The following is a 14,898-nucleotide window of genomic DNA, read 5'->3' as shown; positions in this document are numbered from 1 at the left end:
TCAGGCCCGTCGTTTCTGCGCGCTCATGAAAATTACGCAGGTCCACTCGGCGGACGCGTTTCCGCGTCGACGCGGCCAGAGTCCCTCCTGACTCACCGATCGCATCGAATTCGACGAGTCCGGCTGGAGGCGTCCTTTGAGTCGCGCTCGCTCGGGGTCTAGCCAAGGAGGAAACTACCGTGAGCGTGTTGCGCGCGAATACCGTGCCCCGAGTCCATCGCGAATTTGCTGACTCGCTCGTTCGAGAGTCTTTGTCTCCCCCCCTCACCCTGCCGCTCCCCGCGCGGCCAGTCTCTGCAGGAGGCACACTCCTTCAGGCGTCGAAAATGCTGTTTTAGAAAAACTGCAGCTGAATCTTCTTCGTCTTATCGTGGGCGGGCTCGCGTCAGCGAGGCCGTCGAGTTCCTGAGTCTTTTGTCTCCCGCGCGCTTTCTTATCGCGGACTGGACTTCAATGAGACTTCGAAGTCGCCGCGACTCCCTCGCGGATTACGCACCGTCACCGTCATCGAAGGGGTCCCTTCAAGGTCGTCGGCGGATTTCTTCTTCCTCGTCGATTTTCGGATTCAATCTTCGCGGTGGCGTAATTAGTCGCGCTCTTTGAGGTCGATGCGAGTTCACACGCAAGCGAGATGTCAATCCCTTCGGAGCCTTCTCCTCGACGAAGAAGGCTCGACTTTTCGGCGAGCGATTTGTTTAACGAAACTGCGGCGGCCGCGCGCGCCAGGAGGCCGCCTCGCAACGGATATTGATCGGACGACGAGAGCGAGCGTTGACATGGATTTTATAGTTCACGCGGCACGCACTGCTGCGACGGAGCTCGACGATGTCCCGCCGCAGTCGCGCGTCATTAGACAAATAAATCCCGGAAACAAAGGCGGGCGGACCGATCGCGCCCGAGTCGCTGCGAGAGATTCACGCGACAAAGGAACACACTCAGCTCGGAAGGAGCCTCCTCCGGGGGCTCCAAATGTCGCCGGTAAAAGGAGGAGGTTTTCCCGGAATTACAAGTCTGACGTGTCAGCAGACGCTCGCAGAAAGAGAGACGCGGTCCGCCCGTCTTTATTTCACGCGTTTAATGCCTCCCCGATCGATCGCCCACGACTCGCACGGAGAGAAATGTCCGGTCGAGTGGGCGAAATTTTCTCGCCGGCTACGAACGGGTCAGAAATTCCGCCTGGAAATACCGGGACTCTGTCCGAGTCGGCCGGAAATCTTGATCATCCGGCTCGGATTCGGATCACCTCGGCCGGAATTTCTGTTGCGCTCATGTTCTTCGCGGCGGCGGAGGAACTTCGCGTCTCGTCCACGCGGCCGACATTTCTCCGTGCGGTCCCGACGATGGCGAAAGAATTATCGTCGGATCGCGATCGAAGATGGCTCTTATCTACGACCAGCTGTGTGATAAAGGACCGGACGCTCTCTCATCGGGAGCTTCTCCGTCGCACATTCAACTTATTCGATCAAAGGCACCCCAAAAGGGCTTACGCTTGCTGACCCTTAAACATTAGGACGGGTGAAAACTCAGCCGACGATGTTTTTTAACTGTTGCCACTAGATACTAGCACATTGCACAGCGGTGTCCCGCTGGGAACTATGAATATCTATAGTTCGTGTACACTGAGAAGAATAGTGAAAAGTTATGGGCGAAGATTCACCCGTCCTGGCAGGAGGTAACAGAGACATCCTACTGTTCAAGAGTTAAGGGCAGATTGTTCTAAATTCCTTGGTAGGTTAACTGATGGTTAAATCATATGTCTGTCTTTGTCTAAGTTGGAGGAAGAACAAAGACAAATATATGATTGAACTATCAGTTAACCGAGTCACCGAGAAGTTGGAACAACTTTGGGCCCTAAATAGATGAAAAAGAAGAGGTCCACGTCGAATGTCGACTGGAGACTCTCGTTCGGAGCGTTCGGTCCTTTCTTGCGACCTTAGAACTCATTCGTGTCAGACAAAATCGCGACAATCAGGCGCGGATCCCGGTGATACTCTGAAATTTACTTCGCGATATATCTTGATCGTAACTGATCGGCACCGGAAGACGCTGATGGGGTAATGAAGCTAGAAAACGCCCAAACGAATCGGATTTTATCTCTCTCTTCTCTCCCCTCTTCCGATCAAGTTTGCTTTTATTTACTCTTTATTGATCCCCCCTCCTATCAACCAGCTTCCTCCTTTTCTCTCTCTCTCTCTCTCTCTCTCTCCCTCCCTCCCTCCCTCCCTCCCTCTCTCTCCTCGCTGATCGAATGATCGACCTTTCGAATATTTCCAAGCGATCGGAAGCTCCGCACTTTCCGAGCCGCCGGCTAGAAGAAAGCGTCGTCCGACCTTTAACGAGGCGATCCACGCCCGAATTTCGAGGATGCTCCGCAAGGCACGAAGAGAAGACCCTTTGTGATCGGGTCTGCATACTCGATCGAGCGTTAACATCGATAGAAGCGATCGCTTGCACGAAACGCGTGCGCCCTTCCTCCCTTTCCTCCGAGAGAAACCGAGAATCCCGATCACGCCCTTCGGTCGACCGCGAGGCCCTTTGCAAGCGAGCCTGACTCTCGCTCTTATCGTAAAAGCGCGTTGCGTGGCCTGACGCGAGAGAGGGAGGGGGGGGAAGAGAGAGAGAGAGAGAGAGAGAGAGAGAGGAGGGGCGAGAGGGCGAGGGCGAAGGGATATAGAGAGAAGGACGTGAAAGTGAAAAGCGACTTTCCGAGGCAGCGGTGTGGCGAAGGGTCCCTGGCGACGAAGGATGATCGAACCCTGCGGGCGCGCGTGCGCACCGCGCGAGGCACGTCCTGTTCAAGGTCACAGGGCCGCCCACGCCGCGCGGTCGTCCCTTCGCCCGGCGAAGACCCGGTGCCCTTTATCGAAATTCGGCGGATCGATCGTCGTGATTACGCGTGAACGCCGTCCCCAGCGGCCTCTCCTCCCCTTCCCTCCTCCCCTCTGCGCGCTCCCGAGAATACGCTCGAGCGGCGTCGCTCGGGTAAATACACACTTCTCGGATCGCCCGGCGCTCTTCGCCGGTCTCCGCGAAAAAATTGTGTCGAACAACGACGCGCGTTGGTGGATGGACGCGTAGCTTGCTCGCAAAGGCGAGGGCGAGAGGAGAGAACAAATTACGACAGAGCTACCAGTTGTTATACAGGGTGTTTAAAAAGAAGAGTTCAGGACTTTAAAGGTGGGTGGTATTGACAAAAGGAGGAAAAGAATCCCGATAAACATGGGTGGTAACTCACAGGATGGAGGAGAAAAATCCTGATGAGCGTGGGTCGAGAAATCGATATCGTCGGGGTTGAGGACAATTGTTCCTTTCGATTTCAAGCGAGCGATTTACTTGCTCCTGGCGCACCGCCATACTTGAAACGCATCTCTGCCATTTGTTGATTAGGGCGATACAGTGTCGTCCTTGTCGTAGCGCAAAAACTTTGTGACTGTTCACCGTTCGCGACGATATGTGACTGACACAATAAGCTTGGTGAAGCGTTCGTGTAAATGGAAGGGAAATTGGATGCCTGTTTACATTCCACAATAAGAGAGAAGAGACTTGTTTAGGGATTTCTTTAAAGCGCGGTGGTCTCTTTACCGACATAAATGACACGGACAAATTACACCAGAAGCGAGTGAATCACTCGCTTTCATTCAAATAAACACAGCTCCGCTCACAACTCCGACAATATTAACTTTTCGACTTATGTTTGTTTGTTTCAGGACTCCTTTCCTCCATTTTGCGAGTACTATCTACCCTTAACACTTTGCTGCCTAGCGTGATCCTCCCAGAGTGTCACCTATCATCCAAGCTTGTCTCTCCAATAATTCAAATTTTTCACATATTTCTTTAGCATATTGTTGGACTACTAAAATGTTCTTCTAACTAATACATCAACTTTTAGAGTCATTTCAAGTAAGTAATTTATTATTAATAAGTGTATACTAAAGAAAGAAAACTGTCGTTTTTAGAGAATAAATTAGAGAATTTACATGAAATTTTAAGTAATAATTTTAAATAATAGGGCTTTTTGGGATCGCCGAATACAAATCTGGTGTGAAAAATACAAAATTCAAAATGGCGGACCCAATATGGCGGGCGGAATTTTCAAAATCAGTCGAATTCGTTTGAAACTTGTTACTTGGGGGTTTTTGAAGTTGCTAAATGCGAATCCGGTGTGAAAAATGCAAAAAATTCAAAATAACGGATCTCACATGGCGAACATAATTGTGGAAATGAGACAAGATGACTGCGCGCTTGAGGACCGAGCAACCTGATCGGTGTCAATCGAAATTTGCCGTATATATCCGCCATAGTTTTGGCATTTCGAATTTCCGATAACAAATTTGCAATTAGCAACCTCGAAAACCCTGAAACAACAAATTTCAAGCGAATTCGGCTGATTTTGAAAATTTCGTCCGCCACAATGAATCCGCCGCCATTTTGAATCTCGTATTTTTCACACGGGATTTGTATTCAGCGGCCCCTGAAAACCCCCGAGTAACAAGTTTCACAAAATTATATTCATTGAAAAAAAACGTGCAACAAAGGGTTAAGATCGTGGCCCCTTCTTTTTAAACACAAACAGCAGAGAGGAGAAAGAGAGAGAGGGAGAGAACAGAAACGGAGAAGCAGGGAGTCTTCCTTTGTCTCCGAATTCTCCTTCGCCGCTCGCTTCGATCGGCCACACTCCTGCGGCCAGATTTCTTTTTTTAAGCATCAAATTATTCCGTCCGCAGTGTTGTTTCCCCATAAGCTCGCGCAGTGGACAGCTTCTTCCCATCGACGAGGGATGATCATTATCAAGCGATACAACTCTCTGCTTTGAAAATCACCGAGCTGCCTTTGGTAGCTTTGATTCCCACGAAAGCCGGGGCATATCTCGAGTACCCGGTGGAAAATACATAGACGGAGATTTCCCGCTCGATCGTTCATATCGCCCGTGGGATTCCCCGCATGCCCGCGAACTCACGTCGGCTCTCAGAGAGAAAGAGAGAGAGAGAGAGAGAGAGAGAAAAGTTGGCCGAGACAAACAATACCGCGATGTCGCTAATTACTTTCAACAGGCAACGTTCGCTCCGGGATCGTGTTTCGTCTCGCTCCGAAGCAGGCCGAGGCTCGATCGCCAGCTGAAACAACACGCGACAAAAAGCGACCCGCGCGCGGATGCCAGCGAGCGTGTTTACGCGCGAATTTCAACGGGCGGCGAGCGAACGAGCGAGCAATCGCAGATTCCAGCGGGCTATCGATCGTGCGTTGGCGTAATCGAGAATCGACCGGTCGATCCGCCGGATCGCTGCGGATTCAATCCCAGTCCCTGCATCGGCGGCAGCAGGAGGAGGAAAGAGGAACATTATTTTTCTTTCACTTTTGCGCGCGTTGCTTGTTGTCGAACTTAAAAATAGCCAAAGGTCCGAAAGGGTTAGATACCGAGGTTAGATTCCGAGCGAGAGACAAACAGCGAGGGAGACCGCTTGTTTTCGACGACGACGACGACGACGACGACGACGGCGGCGAGTCGCAGAATTCGCGAGTTGCGATTCGAGGATCGTCGCGCGCGCGAGAGTAAAGCTGACACGAAAACGAGGCGGTCGCGTTTACTCGCGCATTATGCGAGCGCGCGTCGTCGACGACGAGGCGGCGGCGACTCCTGCGTTCCGGTGGCTTCCGCTTCCCGAGCGGAAAGCTCGCGCGATTCAGCTTCGCGAGGACCGATAGTAAGCGAGCGCGCGGCTCCCCTCGCGGCGTTCGCCGCGTGAAACTCAATCGCGCGAGCGCGCTGGCTTGACGCTAATTTATCTGTACCGAGAAATGTCTATCGTGGCGCGTCGAAAAAATCCTGCTTCGCCGCCGTTATTGTAACCCAGATTTCGCGCGTCGTCGGGAACGGACGAACACCATAGGCGCGCGAGTGCGATGAAAAGCGTTCGGGCTTCCGCCGACCGAGCGTTCTCGTCCGATCCGCGTCGCCTGCGTGCGTTCGCTCCAAAGTCCGTAAAGAGAGGAACGGAACAAGGTAAGGTCCTCTCATCCACTTCACACGGTTTGGCTCGAAAATGGCGAGGACCGCGGCTCGGCTGATCAACCACATGCCGTCATGTCAAAAATTATGTTCGTTTTTTGCAATTTTTTTCTACTACAGCTGGCATTGGAATTGTTTTTGTCTTCTGAAAATTCTCACTGGTATTTGGAATGTGTTTAAACTATGTTTCGATTACTTCTGATTGCATCTTAAACTATGTTTTGATTACTCTGTTCACTCACACAACTAAACCATAATACTACACTCGAAAATGGCGGCCGTGAGAGGACCCTACTTTGTTCCGTTCCTCTATCTACGGACTTTGGTTCGCTCGTCCGCCCGAATCGAAGATCTGTCGCTGTCCCGTTGAATTTTCCCGGGAAGCCTATACCATTCTGATAGAGAGAAACGGAAAATGGCTGTCGATTAGCCGAGCCAGCAGTTGTTGCTCGTTAACACTTTGACGGCCGCAAGTTTCACGAAAAACTTTGCTCTTGCCGCCGGCGTATAATGTCGAAAACTACTGGCTGCCGCCGGCCAGTTTTATAAGCTTTGCTTACAAATTGTAGGCATGCTGTTGACATATTGTTGCAAATTTAGACATAATTAGTATTAAGCAAGCAAAAAATATATTGTTACAATAGCGCCTTGATTTTTGTTAATATGATGATTTTGAAATTTCCAAAAATCAGGAAGTAGACAAAAGTCAGGACGCTATTGTTACAATATATTCTTGAGACCAAAATAAAGCAAAAATGTCTAGTACTACTCTTTCTTCCGACAAATAGTCAGCGAGTAAGTTAAATATTGAAAAAGTTATCAAGTTTTCCTTAAACATCTCAAAAAATATTAGGCAAATAAAAAAATGTTTCAGACAAAAGTTCTTTGAATTAATTGGTAAAAAAAGACAGTTTAATAAAAAATTGGGGTTTTCGTTTGAAAATGTCGAGTTGACCTTCAAATAACCCTCAAGGTCAAGTCCAAGGTCAATTTCAAAGTCACCAAAAGATAGTACTTAATGAACCCTACAACTTTTATTCGGGATATTTTCCGTAAAAGTGCGTACTTCTGGAGATAATAATGGAGTCCCATTCTTTTCGAATACCCTGTATATTGTAAGGTTTATATTCAGGATGTCCCATTTTAAAAAACGTATCTCGATAATTCTTCAACGAAGCATTTTCAACAAAAATGTTTCAAACATTGTATGTATCAGGGTTTCCGTTTAAGAGAAGTAATGATCAGTGAACTCGAAGGTGGTGCCATTTGTAAACAAAACAGTATAGTTGTTTTATGTCCTTGAAATCACACAACTTTTGTCCGAAACGTTTTTGCTGAAAATGCTTCGTTGAAGAATTATCGAGGTACGTTTTTTAAAATGAGACACCCTGTATATACATATAAACTTGGAACTTTGACAACAATCAATGCCAGCTAATAACCACTAACTATATCAACTCACATATATGTGAAGTCGGCCGATAACCACTAACTAAATCAACTCACGTATATGTGAAGTTGGCCGGTAGACGCAGATTCAGTGAACTCATGTATACGTGAGTTCGGCCGCCGAGTTCGGTGTTAATTACCGATCAATTGCGCGCCGGCTGGCCGTGCACTCTCGGCGAATCGATCGCCGGGCTCCTCAAGCGCTTTTCCCAATCCAAGGCGCAGACGTAGCTGACGTATTTAGTTAGCTGACTTATTTAGTATATTATTATTTAGATAAAAACAAGTTAGTATCGGAATTCTCTCTGAACGACCCGGGATCGTCCAAGTAATTTTGTTTACGTAAGCAACGAGAGGCCGCGGTTGAATAAAAAGCTAGACAGTGCGTTGTGTTATCTAGGTAACGTTATCTGGATGACCAACTTGTCATTCATCTGCATGATATAAATATACGTTACGTGTCTGCATCTTGGACTGTGGAAAGCGTTATCTTTTTCAAGTAAAATTGTGCAGATGGTCACATCTAAATAAAGTTCTGGCAGCGACTTGTTCCGATCCAGATGGATCCGGACAAGTGTGTATTAGCTTCATCTGCGGCTCAAATTGAGCGTGGCGTTATTTTTGCTAAAATTATCCAAAGGGTCACTGATAATTCAATCTACATCGCTGCTGCAGATATTGTTTTCATCCAGATGAAAGAAGACACAGGTGACTGTATCCGAGTAAAGTTCTTGCGTCAAATGAATTACAAAAAAAAAAAAAAAAGGGTATTATTTCGACAGAACTGTCCAAAACGTAGACATTCAGCGTGGAGATGATTTAGCCTACACCGCTGCAAACGTGTAAAATATTGAAGCATTCGCTTCTACGTCACAGTCGCATCCGCGACTTAGTGTCGCGAACGCGACTGAGACTGAGATCGCATTGGGATTCATCTATAATGAAGACAAAGTGCCAAGAGCAATTTGCATATCTCATCTCATCCTGATGTGGCTAATTTAAAAATCACCCACGCACAACAGGCCGACAGGCCGCGGTGCTATTTTGGACGAGTATCAAACGCTAAGCCTGCCTTTCCCATTTCCAAAGCAATGCGAGAGCGAGGCTGCGCGTGACGCTCGCGCGAGCACGAGCAAGAGAAAGAGGCGCGCGAAAGAGCGTGAAACCGAAAAAAAGAACGCGCGAAAACTACCGTCGATGCACCACAAACAGTGTCCGCGGAACAGCCCGCGACAAAGGGTGCCATTCAGAGACGAAACGAGCTTTCGATCGTAGTCTAACAATAATACAAGAAGAAGAGACTAACGACGTTTGTATCCAGAGAGACACTCTTTTGTCATTCGGTCTTGTGTCATGCCCAGCTTACATTTAAACTACCTGCAAGGATAGTCTGAGGTCGGTTTAACCTTTTAATTGCTATAGGCGTATATACAGGATGTCCGGGAACTTTTGGAAAAATTGTGAGGATTAATCAGTTCAAACTGAGAAGAAAAGTGACGAACTATTTTGCAAAAATCGCAACAGTTGTTAAGTTATTATTAATTATTGAGAACGATCGCATCTAAAGACTCTTTTAATCGATAACTCGAAAATTTGCATACTTATTTGCAAAATGGAGGAGTGGAGGACTTTTTTGTTCAGAATGATTTGGAGAATGACTTTTTGGGAACGAAAAATTGTGAAGGTCAAACTGAGAAGAAAAGTTACGTACCCTTTTGCAAAAATCGCAATTGTTATTAAGTTATTAATAATTGAAAATGATCACATTCAGAGGCTTTTTTAATCGATAACTTGAAAACTTGCATACTTATTTGCAAAATAAGTGCGGGACTTTTTGTGCAGAATGACCTAACTTACAATTATATAACGGCTATTTTGTTTAGCGATAGATATGAGTATATTGAACTTTGAATCCTGAATCCTAAACCTGTCGCTAGACGCAATAGCCGTCATATAATTGTAGGCTAGGTCATTCTGAACAAAAAAGCTCTTTACCATTTTGCAAGTAAGTGCGCAAGTTTTCGAGTTATCGATTAAAGGGGCCTCTGGATTTTTTAATCATTAATAACTTAATAACTATTGCAATTTTTGCAAAATGGTACTTGACTTTTCAGTTTGGTCTCATTAATCTTCATAATTTTTCGTTTCCGAAAGATCCCGGACATCCTGCGTACGCCCTGACATGTCTATTGATATCATCGAGAAATTCCCTCCACATTCCTGTTTAGCCTCATTCATGCTCGTGTCCGTACATCTTTCTCGATAATGTTCTTTCCTTTTAACATTCGAATTCGTCGAAGGAAACATTTCTCCTCTGTGGTCCAATTAGCTCCCCTACTTCGCTTTATCTTATTCGATATATCCATTGAGACTCATTTTGCTATCACAAATTAAGAAAAAAAAGTCTCAAAGTGTAAATACGCTCTCTAAAAGTCGCGCTTTAGCAAATCCCTGCATATACAATCCCCTTACATTTCATCGAAGGACTAACTAAGCTAGGACCGAAGTAAGTTTTCACATGTTATCTCCGAGTAGCGCCGAAAAGCTGAGTGTTCAGCCGAGGAATCAATCGGACCCGCGTCAGCCGGCGCGTAAAACAACGATCCGGCCGAGGAAGCCTCGCCGAGAAGGCCAGGACACGGCCGGCTATCCCCGCTGCGGCGGCCTTATTCCCGGGGAATCCCGAATTTCCCATAGCAACGTGACGGTGCACTCCATTACCCATGACCTCCGCGCGCCCCGAGCACGCGCCTCCTCTGTATCTGCGAATCAATGCAGCTCCGCGTCGCGTGCATCCCGGCGTGCAGGCCGAAACGCGACCGTAGGCCAATCGCGCCGACGGCGAAGAGAGCGAGAGCGACCGGCTCTCTCCTCGGCTCTCGCGAGAGAGCCCGGGGCCAAATCCATCCACGGATCCTTTGAAAAAGTCCGGCCGGACGCGTCTCTTGGCAGCGCTCGCGCGGCGCGCGGTTTGTTCGCGCGGTGGCTCGCCGATGAAATCGAGCGGAATTCCCTGCTAAGATTGCAGTCGCGAACTTATTAGACTACGAAAGTAGAGAGGTTCAAAGCGGCCAGACACCAGACGGTGCGCTTCCTCAAGGCGCGCGCGGTTCAAGTTCACTCGCGCTTCCTCACACGCGACTCGAATAATGGGGGAGGGGGGAGGAGGGGAGGGGGCATAATAAAGTCGACACGCGCCGGGTCAGCGGGTTGATGAGTCATGACGTAGCCACAGTATAAAGGACAGTAGGTTCTCACTCAGTGCGAACAAAATAGTGCGAACGGTGGTCGTTTGTCGCGCATGACCGAACTGCACAAGCAACAATATGGCGGCCAATAGCTGTCAAAATGTGTAAGTGTAAGCAACGATTAACCATATGATCGAATTTTTAATATAATATTGTTGTTTTATTAAAATCAGTAAAATGAATGAAAGAGGTGGCTATAAATGTTGCATAATAAACTGCAAAAGTGCAAATTTAAATTTGCAAAGTGTTAAATTTTGTTTTAATCAAAATGTGTCCCCTTCGAGACAATGGAATGTAAAAAAAAGGCGGACAATTCAATATCATTTAGTTTTCGAGATTTTCTACCTGTTACTTGTTTGAAATTTAGCACCCTGTATATATATATATATATATACATCCTTCTATATTATAATTAGTAATATGCTATATATTATTAATTATAATATTATTTTACACATTATATTAATAATAGTTCATATTTTTATATTATTTTATAATGTATATTATAGATTTGACAATAAATATTGAAAAACAGCAATAAATCTGTTTTAGCTATTCATTCATTGTCACTCAAATTATAACTCGCGCGCAACCAATAACATGACGGTCTTGTAGCACTTGAGATCAAAAGCACCGCCACCGAGTGAACCTACTGTTCTTTCTTATACTGTGACGTAGCTTTGGAAACGTCGCGTCCGCGGCGGAACGTTCGCAGGAGCGCTGCGGAGCGAGCGAGATCCGGGAAAGTGTGTCGCTCCTCGGAATTGCAAAAGCGTCCACACTTCGAGCCGACGGAGACGATTTTGATCGAGGCTTTCGTCTGGGCCGGGCGACATTCGACGCTGAAGAGCGATGGATGGATGGATGGATGGATGGCGGAAGACCGCGCTTCTCATCGTTTCTTTGCCTCAGCTCTCGCTCGTGTTGCGCGCCTCGACTATTCTTTCCTTCCCGTTTCCTTATTTATTATTCTTCATTGTTAATGTCGCGGCTCTCATGCAAATTGCAATTTGCGAGACTTGACGGGATTCACCAATCACGATCGATTATTCCCGGGCCGTAAGAAGGATCGCCGAGAGCTCGCTGCGTCAGTCCGGCCGCTTGCGTCTCTTCCACGTGTCGCTAAAGCCTGCGATCTACAATATGCTCTTTGTCTTCTTCATCTCTTTCCGACCTGAGCCTTGTCTCAGAAAGTCAGAAAACGATAGAGAATAACAAGAAGCGGGGAGCACATTGTGGATCAGGCTTCAGGAGGACGCGACTCGGGGTCGCAACCGCGCGGTACATCCCGAAGTATTTGCAGGAGGACGCGTACTTACCGGGGTGAGAGAAATACGCGCGAGACCTCGTCGATATCCTGCGAGACAGAAATACATTTTCGAGCGGGCAGGACGAGGAGAGGAGATACTCGCTCGCAAGAAGCGCTAAAGACACGCGTTCGCTCGATGAACATCGAAGGCCAAAGTGAAGCCTGAGCTAATCACCGACGTCGATGTACAGGATGTTTAAAAAAAAACGGTTCACGATTCTAAGGGTGAGTAGTGCTCGCAAAATGAAAGAAAAAGGTCCTAACAAACATAGATCGAAAAATTAATATCGTGTAATGTTGTGGACAATTATTTATTTGAATCAAAGCGAGCGATTTAGTCGCTTCTGGTGCTTTTGTATTTTCTGATGTAATCCGTCTGTCATTTATTGACTACCATGCTTTAAAAAAATCCCTATAAAGTCTCTTTACTCTTGGAATATAAATAAAGATATATTTTCTTCTCATCTATAAACATATTTTATTCCAAGCAAGAACTTTGTTAGTCACATATTTTCCTGAACAGCGAACAGTTGCGGAGAACCGTCACAAAGTTTTCACAATATGTTAAAACATTATCGTATTATTTTAATCAAGAGATAACAGAAATGCGTTTCATGCATGGCGCACTCGTTTTAATTAAAACAAATAATTGTTCACAGTTCCGACGATATTAATTTTCGACCCGTGTTTATCGGGACTTTTCTCCTCCATTTTGTGAATACTATCTGCTCTTAAAATTCTGAACACCCTGTATAAAGGTCAAGTTGAGCCACCTGATTAACTTCAAAAACATATAGGATAGAGAAAGATGTTAAATACAAAAGTTGTAGGATCTTAAGTGACGCATCGCATAGCAATACTTGCATGACCTTGAACAGCATCATCAAGGTTACCTTTGGAAATTTCAAAATCAGGTTAACAAAAATTAGATCACTATTGTAACAGCATATTCTTAAGACCAAATAGATTAAAAAAACTCTAGTGTTACTTTCTCTTCCAACGAATAATTCGCCAAGATAAGTCCAATGTTGTAAAAGTTACCAAATTTTCTTTAAATATCTCAAAAAATAGCAGGCAAATAAAGAGATGTTTCAGACAAAAGTTGCTCAAGTCAATCGGCAGAAAGAGACGGTAACATGAAAAATGGAGGTTTCCACTTAAAAAACGCAAGGTGACGCTGCTGTTGATGATGCTGTTCAAGGTCACAGTATTATTACGTAAGTCTCACTTAAAACACTTTACGACTTTTGTATTTAACATTTTTTTTCTGTTTCAAAGTTATTCAGCTGGCCCATTTTAATTAGGTGCCTCACTCTGCATGTCGTCGGCGTTTTCATCGAAAAATCCGGGCAGGGCCGACGCTGGAGAGCGGCTCGAAGGCGCCTCGTGAAATGACACATTTGTCCGCGGAAGGACATCTCGATCGTCGTTAATATAACAAACTTGGGTAAATATATAGAAAAGGGTATACCTTACCGATTTTTTTCATTTTGAAATATGTTATAAAGGATGACATTCTGAGTGACTATTCCTAATACAATTATATGGGAGTCGCTTATAGTTTCTGAGATATTTGACTTTAAAGTTTTATAATTATACGTTAAAGTATATTTGAAGTAGACAAGCAGTTTTCATTCACTTTAATATAGGAAACAGTACATATAAGCGGGAGAAGGGCTCCGCCTCTCCCCCAAACAAATCTTAACCTAACCTAACTTATTGTATCTTTATATATTTTTGGACATTGTTGAAAAAAGTTCTCTTAAGATCTATCACCTGGCTCAATTTAACTTATTATAATATTTGCATATAATTAGGTGTTGTGACTTTTAAGGAAATCTTGTTAACATCGCCCAACAATATATAAAGATGCAATAAGTTAGGTTAAGCTAGGATTTTTTTTGCGAGGGGGCGGAGCCCCTCTCCCGCTTATATATACTGTTCCCCATATTTCTATGTATACACTATGTTTGGATTAACTGTTTGGATTGCACTGTAAATAACGTCAGCTTATGATATCTGGAATTTAATTCCAGAATAACCAAAATTCCAAAACTTTAAAATCAAATATCTCGGAAACTATAAGCGACCCCCATATACTTGTATCAGGAAGTCACTCAGAATTTCATCCTTTATAACTTTATATCAAAATGAAAAAAAATCGGCGAGGTGTACCCCTTTCTATATATTCACCTCTGCTTCAAATACACTTCAACGTACAATTATAAAAGTTTAAAGTCAAATATCTCAGAAACTATAAGCGACCCTCATATAACTGTATTAGGAAAAGTCACTCAGAACTTCATCCTTTATAACATATTTCAAAGTGAAGAAAATCGGTAAGATGTACCCCTTTCTATATATTTACCCAAACTTGTAATAAACAATTAGCTCGCAGGTCGCGCGAACGGGAGATTAAAGGACACGGCTGTCCAGGACGATGGCGCGCGATCGCTCGACGAGCTCCAAGGCACTTCGAAAGAGGGAACCCGCTGACGCGCGCGAGCGCGGACTGGACGAGTTAATTTTAGTTTAATCGACCGACCTGATAGGCGCGCGTACGAGCGACGACGCGCATATACGAGCGTGCACGACAGCGAGTTATACGAGGTGTCAGCGAGCGAGCGAGCGAGCGCGAGCCGAGGACAAAGCGAACGGCACGCGACGGGAAGCGCTCGTAGGGATGTGGCCAATGTCGCCGCGATTTACGCGATGTATTCATCGCGCGTGAGAAGCGGACGGTGAGTGCGGAACGAAGCGGTAGTCGTTGTCAAACTGACCTTACATTTCGTCGCGTAAAATCGGCAACGGCTGTGGTCGCGCGACAGCGACAACGTAACACGCCTCGTTACGTCGGTGAAATCTCAAAACGACGGCTGTGAAAA

General features: G+C 45.8%; 1 protein-coding gene across 1 annotated transcript in view; it reads right to left on the bottom strand.

Moving 5' to 3' along the window:
- Nucleotides 1-14,898, bottom strand: part of Pi3K21B (phosphatidylinositol 3-kinase regulatory subunit alpha) — an 89,814-nt gene that overhangs the window by 50,926 nt on the left and 23,990 nt on the right. The gene's annotated exons all lie outside the window — the stretch shown is intronic.

This window comes from Harpegnathos saltator, unplaced genomic scaffold (genome assembly GCF_003227715.2).
Source record: "Harpegnathos saltator strain DR-91 unplaced genomic scaffold, Hsal_v8.6 scaffold381, whole genome shotgun sequence".
Lineage (NCBI taxonomy): Eukaryota > Metazoa > Arthropoda > Insecta > Hymenoptera > Formicidae > Harpegnathos > Harpegnathos saltator.
Note: the sequence above shows the minus strand (reverse complement) of the source record. Positions and strands in the feature narration are given on the sequence as shown.